Source organism: Triticum urartu, chromosome 4 (genome assembly GCF_003073215.2).
Source record: "Triticum urartu cultivar G1812 chromosome 4, Tu2.1, whole genome shotgun sequence".
In the NCBI taxonomy this organism is placed as follows: Eukaryota; Viridiplantae; Streptophyta; class Magnoliopsida; order Poales; family Poaceae; genus Triticum; species Triticum urartu.
In genome coordinates, this window is record NC_053025.1 from 469176873 (window position 1) to 469185301 (window position 8429).

General features: G+C 40.3%; 1 long non-coding RNA gene across 2 annotated transcripts; it reads right to left on the bottom strand.

Moving 5' to 3' along the window:
* Positions 1-620: 620 nt before the first annotated feature.
* LOC125552092 lies at positions 621-3695 on the bottom strand. Of its 2 annotated transcripts, none has more exons than XR_007303376.1 (3): positions 2710-3695; positions 2145-2286; positions 621-2027 (listed from the first exon to the last, which is right to left on the bottom strand). It is a non-coding gene; the product is annotated as an uncharacterized LOC125552092 (long non-coding RNA). The 2 variants fall into 2 exon arrangements; XR_007303377.1 differs by having other exon boundaries at positions 2658-3695.
* Between the last annotated feature and the right edge of the window lie 4734 nt (positions 3696-8429).

An 8429-nucleotide genomic window follows, 5' to 3' on the forward strand; every position in this document is an offset into this window, starting at 1 on the left:
GAACCCTAGGCCTTGTTTCAACTCATTGCAATACCATTTACGTTCACTTTTATCATTAGTTACCTTGCTGTTTTTATATTTTCAGGTTACAAAAACCTTTATGTACCATCCATATTGCACTTGTATCACCATCTTTTCGCCGAACTAGTGCACCTATACAATTTACCATTGTATTGGGTGTGTTGGGGACACAAGAGACTCTTTGTTATTTAGTTGCAGGGTTGCTTCAGAGAGACCATCTTCATCCTACACCTCCCATGGATTGATAAACCTTAAGTCATCCACTTGAGGGAAATTCGCTACTGTCCTACAAACCTCTGCACTTGGAGGCCCAACAACGTCTACAAGAAGAAGGTTGTGTAGTAGACATCAGTGACAGAAAGGGAAACGACACATATTGTATTGTTGCCATCGAGGATAAAAAGATGGGGTTTATATCATATTGCTTGAATTTATCCCTCTACATCATGTCATCTTACCTAATGCGTTACTCTGTTCTTATGAACTTAATACTCTAGATGCATGCTGGATAGCGGTCGATGTGTGGAGTAATAGTAGTAGATGCAGGAAGGAGTCGGTCTACTTGTCACGGATGTGATGCATATATACATGATCATGTCTAGATATTCTCATAATTATTCGCTTTTCTATCAATAGCAAAAATGCCCGTGCGTTGCAACGGGAGAACAGGTATCCTGGATCCTTCGGGAAGAAAACAACACATCCAAGTTGATAAATATCAAACTGAAAAATTATTACAACGCCAAGCCAAATTCTGACATGCTTCTATGCTAGCAAAAGTTTGGGCCGTGTAAAGCAACTCTTTGCAGCATAACCCAAACAAACACAAAATATGATGGTAGCTAAATCTATCAATGAATTCAGTTGCATATCTTTGAGTCCTTGATTAATATTGTGGCATTGTTCTTAGATAGATTACCATGTCCCTTCTTTAACTGAAACACCATCAAGCAAAAGACAGGACATCGACAATCTCCATTTATATATAAAAAAGAATAGTACTAAACTAAAACAGATAGTACGAATGAAAGGTTTTCCAACTATTAAATACCGAGAAAGGGATTAGTATAAGATGGGTTTGCAAACCTGGATGGATGATGAATGCCTATTGCTTATCCATTGACATGTGTGTTGTCATCTGCCAACTTTACCTACCAATATTAGATGCATCAATATTGTATTAGGCTAAGAGTAGTGGGCATGTCCATTAGCGGTAACAAACCAAATGATCTGTCTTGTTTCATAGAGAAGCATGTAAAGTGTTGAGACATACCAGATTCCTAAATCAGGATTTCTGAAACCGCACCATATTGTGCATGTACAACGTCAAATCCAGGCAAGACATTATAGTAAAGAAAGGAAAATACATGTAGAAATGATAACTGAATTTACAAACGCTATAGTTGATCCGAATAGCATACTTGTGCCCCCTAGCCTGCCATCAAAATTAGCTAATTTGGCCCGCAGTTGTTGAATTTCTTGCGCCGTCAAAATCCTACTCTTTTACATTACTTTACCTTGTTCCACCAACTCGAAATTCCACTTCTAGATGCTATAATTCACATGCATTCTTGCGAAATACAAACCAATGATAATCAACTTTCCATTCGCAACTGATTTACTAGGATACTTGAGAGTCTGGTCCAACAAAAGAGACCGTGTGTCGTGGTGTGTACCTTGCATGTGTAAGTTCTTGTTATCTATTTGATCTCTCCCTACTAATCTCATTGATGAGTGATGCAACCTTTGTAGAAGGTTCTTTCCTAACAACAAGGAGATTCTCAATTTCAGCACAAAAATGCACAACCTCATGTCTCAAAGGCTCATTAGATCTAAGTTCAGCTTCAACCTTCCTTCTCTTGTCAACGAGCTCGCTGATATAGTGATATAAGCTCCATTCTTGTCATTAATCTTTGCAATGATCATGTTCAGGTGATGGACTTCCTCCTCTATTTCTTGGTAACTCCATTCGTTCCTCGGCTAGAGCATGACGATCAGCCATAAGCCTGCGGAATTCAACCTCGTGCAACTTAATTTCTTCCTCTAGAAGAGCCGGGTGAGCGGGAGGTAGACTTGGTACTTGGCAAACGGTTCGAGTTAGATTTACCAAACTTTCCTCTTACCTAGTGTTTCCACTCAAATGGAAAAAACAGCAGTAAAGGAGTGCACATCCGTCCTTGGTACCAGGCAATAACTTTATCTTCTCTACTAGATTTAGCATGTTTCACAACCTCGATTCAATGCAAATAAAGGAACAATAACAACCTGCAATGAACTTTCAAATAGTACATGAGGTTATTACTGCTGAAACATAATCATAATAACATTTGCACTGACATGGAAGTTATAGGAGCAGATGCTGAATTTGTGGTCCCTGAGATGCTAGCTCTAGGTATATGCATTATATTGCAGTAAAAACAGAGAGGGAAATAGTGGATCTGCAGCCAACTCTTACAGGCGCTATGCTGTATAAATTACCCAAAGAAGACCAAACTTAACTGAGAGTCAAATATTAGATATTGTTCACTTAAACACTCAAAAAGAATGATTAATGTACTGGAATAATAGAGTGATTTGGACACATCTAGCAGAACATATCTCTACCTAATATTTGGGGAGTGACCTAGACTTTCAACCTGATTTGGAAGCGGCCATTGGTGGGGGAAGAGGAAGGGGCGGCTTGCTCACATGGATTAGAATTTAGGAGCCAAATAATTTCAGATTTGGTGAGGACATCGTAGACGAATGAGTTGTCGCGAAGCCTGCTGTCCTTGTTATCTTGAAGCGCCTGCACCACAAAAGAAATATCAGTGCATTGATGTACTAATCTAGACCAAAACAAATCAAGGAAACTACGATAATCATGCTATACTAATCCTAATATTTCTCTGCCAGCAGCACCAACTTCCTTTGCCTGCAACAGTTCACTAAAGTTCCTTGGTTTGCTCAGCCAAGAACATGGACAATGGCATGGCCGAGACCACCAGCGAGTCCCTGTGATTCGTGACACATGCAGGTCAAAAGCCTTACTGCTTCACTGTGGAAACCTCCATTGGAGTCTATGGTCTCCCAAGTGATGCCATCCTTGATGGGAATTTCGTCAAACACCCTGTGGGCGGCCACCGTAGCTCGTCTAGGAGAGCAGCAGTCCATTGGCTAGCAAGTAGGGAAAGGCTAGATGTGGCGCATCCAGCGGTGATGCCGGCGACCTAGCAGCGTCGATAGAACCCCTGGGGAGGGAGATGTAGACGTCCTTGTCGGTATCCACGCGGAGCACGTCCACGAGGCGAAGAACGTCGCCGGCGCCCGCCCATAGGACGCTGCTGCTCCCGTCCACAATTCATTGCAGCTATCCTGCTTGTTATGGTTGAGGTCGTCCACGGGATCAAGAAACATGACTGGCGGCGGCGGTCAGATCAACCCAGCTCGGGCCGACCCGCCTCGAATGCCACCACCACGGGGCGCATCGACCTTGAGCGAGCTCCGCGCCGCACTCGCCATAGGTGCTACCATGATCTTGGCAGATCAGCTGGTTCACGCGAGGAGGAGGGCGGAGGAGGATTCCTCGAGTCCAGAGGATGGGTTGAAGAAGAGGACGGGTTGAAGAAGAGTCCTGGCCCAAACTTTTTTCCTTAGTTGTTCTTGGGCTGTTCGACCCATCAGAGTCCTGGCCTAGTAACATAACACCAATGCGAGTTGTTTCTTACCATAGGAGAGACTCTGAACGAAACGATTTTTAGGTACCGGAAGCGGGCATGGGACAGTGGGTTTAATTACCAGAAAACCGAACGACTTTTTTAAAAAAGCGCCGCGACGGTGAACCCGACAAATTCAATTTGTGTTTTATTATTATAAGGATAGATTGCTCGACAGTAATCTGTTCACCCACCATAATACTTATGCTATCTTGATAGAAGCCACTAGTGAAACCTATGGCCTCCGAGTCTATTCTTCATTATATTAATCTTCCATCAACAAGCTATTTCTATTACCTTTTATTTTGCAATCTTTATTTTTAATCTTTGTCATAAAAATACCAAAAATATTATCTTATCATCTCTATCATATCTCACTCTCGTAAGTGACCGTGAAGGGTTTGGCAACCCCTTTATCGCGTTGGTTGCGAGGTTCTTATTTGTTTGTGTAGGTACGAGGGACTTGCGTGTGGCCTCCTACTGGATTGATACCTTGGTTCTCAAAAACCGAGGGAAATACTTACGCTACTTTGCCGCATCACCCTTTACTCTGGATAGTCCCTCTGTCCTCTCTAAGCTCATAAATAATGATGCTATGGAAAGACCTACCGAGGTTATCAATGAGAGTTTGAATAACTTCGATGAAGATGATCCTGGAATTTTTCGTTATTTACTTGATGAATCTTAGAAAGATGCTTGGGATAGGCTATTAAGGATCCGAGCTAGCTATGTGCCCCAATATCAAATTGAGATATACCTGAAAAGCTTTTATATTGGTTTACCCTCTACATTCAAACAAGTTCTAGATTCTATTTTTGAAGAAGGTTTTCTTGAGGGGGTCCCATAGATACTTATGAAAAGATGAAAACTATATTTGGGCACCCCATGAGTGAGGTGGATTCCACCTCTCCTTTATGCTTTTACCAAAATTGAAATTATCAAAGAAATGAAGGCTAGTTTAGATGCAAATTTCTGTAACGTGCTTAATCTTTCTTCCATCATTAATGGCCACATCCTCTCTCAAAATAGAAAGATAAATTCTATAGAAAAGAAATTTTCTATTTTCTTTCTCAATACCAAAGATGGCAACACCTAGATCTATCCTTGCCTTTATGCCTAGCTAGGGGCGTTAAACGATAGCGCTCGTTGGGAGGCAACCCAATTTTATTTTTGTTTCTTGCTTTTTGAATCTGTTTAGTAATAAATAATTCATCTATCCTCTGTTTAGATGTGGTTTTATGCTTTTAATTAGTGTTTGTGCCAAGTAGAACCTTTGGGAAGACTTGGGGAAAGTCTTTGCGATCTTGCTGTAAAAAACAGAGACTTGAGCGCTCACGAGGTTTGCTACCATTTTTACCGGGGAGTGCTATTTAGTTAATTCTTTTTTAAGATTATTAATAGATAAATTCCTCACGTCCAACAATTTAATTTAGAATTTTGGGGGTTCTAGAAGTATTCAAAACCTACAGATTACTACAGACTCTTTTGTTTTTGACAGATTCTGTTTTTCGTGTGTTGTTTGCTTATTTTGATGAACCTATGGCTAGTAATAGAGTTTATGAACCATAGAAAAGTTGGAATACAGTAGGATTAATACCAATATAAATAAATAATGAGTTCATTACAATACCTTAAGTGGTGGTTTGTTTTCTTTTACTAACGAAGCTCGTGAGATTTTCTGTTTAAGTTTTGTGTTGTGAAGTTTTCAAGTTTTGGGTAAATGATTTGATGGATTATGGAACAAGGAGTGGCAAGAGCCTAAGCTTGGGGATGCCCAAGGCACCCCAAGGTAAAATCCAAGGACAACCAAAATCCTAAACTTGGGGATGCCCCGGAAGGCATCCCCTCTTTCGTCTTCATCCATCGGTAACTTTACTTGGAGCTATATTTTTATTCACCACATGATATGTGTTTTGCTTGGAGCGTCTTGTATGATTTGAGTCTTTGTTTTTTAGTTTACCACAATCATCCTTGATGTACACACCTTTTGAGAGACACACACATGAATCGGAATTCATTAGAATACTCTATGTGCTTGACTTATATCTTTTGAGTTGGATAATTTTGCTCTAGTGCTTCGCTTATATCTTTTAGAGCACGGCGGTGGTTCTATTTTATAGAAATAATTGATCTCTCATGCTTAACTTATATTATTTTGAGAGTCCTTTAGAACATCATGGCAATTTGCTTTGGTTATAAAATTAGTCCTAATATGATAGGCATCCAAGATAAAAACCTGAAAGTGCATTAAAAACTAAGAGAAGTTTGATACTTGATAGTTGTTTTGAGATATAAAGGTGGTAATATTAGAGGTGTGCTAGTTGAGTAATTGTGAAATTGAGAAATATTGTGTTGAAGTTTGCAATCTCGTAGCATGCACGTATGGTAAATGTTGTGTGACAAATTTGAAGCATGAGGTGTTCTTTGATTGTTTTCCTTATGAGTGGCGGTCGGGGACGAGCGATGGTCTTTAACTACCAATATATCCCCCTAGGAGCATGCGCGTAGTGCTTGGTTTTGATGACTTGTAGATTTTTGCAATAAGTATCTGAGTTCTTTATGACTAATGTTGAGTCCATGGATTATACGCACTCTCACCCTTCCATCATTGCTAGCCTCTTCGGTACCGTGCATTGCCCTTTCTCACCTTGAGAGTTGGTGCAAACTTCGCCGGTGCATCCAAACCCCGTGATATGATACACTCTATCAGACATAAGCCTCCTTATATCTTCCTCAAAACAACCACCATACCTACCTATTATGGCATTTCCAAAGCCATTCCGAGATATATTGCCATGCAACTTTCCACCGTTCCGTTTATTATGACACGCATCATCATTGTCATATTGCCTTGCATGATCATGTAGTTGATATCGTATTTGTGGCAAAGCCACCATGCTTAATTTTCCATACATGTCACTCTTGATTCATCGCATATGCCGGTACACCGCCGGAGGCATTCGCATAGAGTCATATTTTGTTCTAAGTATTGAGTTGTAATTCTCGAGTTGTAAGTAAATAAAAGTGTGATGATCATCATTAGAGCATTGTCCCAAGTGAGGAAAGGATGATGGAGACTATAATTCCCCCACAAGTCGGGATGAGACTTCGGAAGAAAAATAAAAAAATAAAAAAGGCCATAAAATAAAAAATAAGAGAAGAAGGCCCAAACAAATAAAAAAATGAGAGAAAAAGAAAGAAGGGACAATGTTACTACACTTTTTCCACACTTGTGCTTCAAAGTAGCACCATGATCTTCATGATAGAGAGTCTCTTATTTTTTTTCACTTTCATATACTAGTGAGAATTTTTCATTATAGAACTTGGCTTGTATATTCCAATGATGGGCTTCCTCAAATGCCTCAGGTCTTCGTGAGCAAGCAAGTTGGATGCACACCCACTTAGTTTCTTTGATGAGCTTTCATATATTTATAGCTCTAGTGCATCCGTTGCATGGCAATCCCTACTCCTTGCACTGACATCAATCGATGGGCATCTCCATAGCCCATTGATTAGCCGCGTCAATGTGAGACTTTCTACTTTTTTGTCTTCTCACACAACCTCAATCATTTTATTCTATTTCACCCATAGTGCTATGTCCATGGCTCGCTCTCATATATTGCGTAAAAGTTGAAAGAGTTTGAAAAGGCTAAGTACGAAACAATTGCTTGGCTTGTCATCGGTGTTGTGCATGATGAGAGCATTTTGTGTGACGAAAATGAAGCATGGCCAAACTATATGATTTTGTAGGGATAAGCTTTCTTTGGCTATGTTATTTTGATAAGACATAATTGCTTGGTTAGCATGCTTGAAGTATTATTATTTTTATGTCAACATTAAACTTTTATCTTGAATCTTTCGGATCTAAACATTCATGCCACAATAAAGAAAATTACATTGAAGAATATGCTAGAAAGCATTCCACATCAAAAATTCTATTTTTACCATTTACCTACTCGAGGATGAGCAGGAATTAAGCTTGGGGATGCTTGATACGTCTCCAACGTATCTATAATTTTTCATTGTACCATGCTATTATATATTCTGTTTTGGATGTTTAATGGGCTTTATTATACACTTTTATATTATTTTTTGGACTAACCTATTAACCCAAGGCCCAGTGCAAATTGCTGTTTTTTTGCCTATTTCAGTGTTTCGCAGAAAAGGAATATCAAACGGAGTCCAAACGGAAACCTTCGGGAGCGTGATTTTTGGAACAAACGTGATCCAGAGGACTTGGAGTGGACGTCAAGAAACAACCGAGGAGGCCACGAGGCAGGGGGCGCGCCCTCCGCTCTCGTGGGCCCCTCGTGGCTCAACCGACCTACTTCTTCCTCCTATATATATACTCATATACCCTGAAAACATCCAGGAGCACCACGAAACCCTATTTCCACCTCCGCAACCTTGTGTACCCAAGAGATCCCATCTTGGGTCCTTTTCTGGAGCTCCGCCGAAGGGGGCATCGATCACGGAGGGCCTCTACATCAACTCCATGGCCCCTCCGATGATGCGTGAGTAGTTTACTTCACACCTCTGGGTCCATAGCTATTAGTTAGATGGCTTCTTCTCTCCTTTTGGATCTCAATACAAAGTTCTCTTCGATCTTCTTGGAGATCTATTCGATGTAAATCTTTTTGCGGTGTGTTTGTCGAGATCCGATGAATTGTGGGTTTATGATCAAGTCTATCTATGAACAATATTTGATTCTTC